At 31.6% G+C, this 1,485-nt stretch overlaps 1 pseudogene; it reads right to left on the bottom strand.

Moving 5' to 3' along the window:
- Positions 1-598: 598 nt before the first annotated feature.
- LOC123637708 lies at positions 599-975 on the bottom strand (annotated as a pseudogene).
- Between the last annotated feature and the right edge of the window lie 510 nt (positions 976-1,485).

Raw genomic sequence — 1,485 nt, forward strand, 5'->3', positions numbered from 1 at the left:
TCTTTTTTTCTATCTAAATATCTGTCTATCATCTATCTTCTGTCTATTTATACTATCTATCATCCATCTTTTATTTCCATTTGAGAATATGTTGCAGATGTGATGCTTTGTTATTCCTAAATACTTCAATGTTTATTTCCTACCCATTCATAATATAGCATATATATGTCAAAATTAGGAAATTGACATTAATACAAGATTGCTATATAATTTTTTTAAGGTTTATATTTAGGTCTTTGTATATGGTGCAAGGAGCAAGTCAAGGTTAAGTTTTTATTTTCTGTTTTCTTTTTTTGCATATGGATGTCCAATTGTTCCAGCACTATTTGTTAATGAGATCATCTCTCCATTGAATTTCTTGGCACATTAAAATGAAAACAATTGACCTTATTTGAGTGGGCCTGTTTCTGGAGTCTCTTGTAGTTAAATTGATCTATTATCTATTTATTTAGATCTATCTATTATCTAATTATTTATCTATTATCTGTTTGTTTAGATCACATTATTATTATTATTATTATTATTGTAGCTTTATGTAATAATAAATATTTTGGGTGGTTTTATAACTTCATTTGATGCATCTGACGATGTTCAGTGGTTAGTTTTCATCCACATTGACTGTCTATAGGTATTTAAAAGTGGTAACAGGTACATAGGTAGCCAAAGTACAAACACTTGTTTGGTGAATATTCATCCTTATGTTTTCTGGACAACTGCACATGGATACGGTATGGGACATTCCTTATTCCTTTGACCCAGACAACTTTGCTGAGCCTGGTATCAATGCACACATCTGGAGTCCCCACCTGCTTCATGGCAAATTTCCAGATCTCTTTGAGTGCCTGAGGAGCACACTTCTTGAAGCCCACTCCATGGACACGCTTGTGGTTGTTGATGGTCAATATTGTCAGTCACCATCTCATTGATGGCAGAACAGCCCTGCTGCTTCTTGCTGTCTTTCTTTGTGGGACCCATCTAACAGGGCCCAGATTGGAAAGGAAAGCTATAATAAGTCTTAAAATCAGGTAGTGTATACGAGTCCTTCAACTTTTTTCTCTTGTTAAAGTTTTACAGGTTTTAGTCTAAAAATATTATACAGTGTTTATATCTAAGTATTTTGTGTTATATTGCCATTATAAATGGTACTTTTAAAAATTATAATTTCATGTGGTTCATTGCTAGCATATATAGTTTTTATTTGTATACTGACCTTGTATCTTGTAGTTTTGATAAATGCACTGATTAGGTCCAGTGGCTTTTTTTTTCTTTTTTGGTAAATTCTTTGTGAAATTCTGCATAGACAATCATGTTTTCTAAAATGGAGAACATTTTATTTCTTTTATTTCATCATGTGTGCTTTTTATGCTTTTTATTGCTTTTTTATTCTATTGTTTTAGCTAGGACCTATAGTATGATATTGATTAGGATGGATAGAGCATTCTTGCCTTATTTTTTCCTTAAAAAGAAAGATTCAGTATTTTCTGT

The sequence above is a fragment of the Lemur catta genome, chromosome 5, assembly GCF_020740605.2.
Source record: "Lemur catta isolate mLemCat1 chromosome 5, mLemCat1.pri, whole genome shotgun sequence".
Lineage (NCBI taxonomy): Eukaryota > Metazoa > Chordata > Mammalia > Primates > Lemuridae > Lemur > Lemur catta.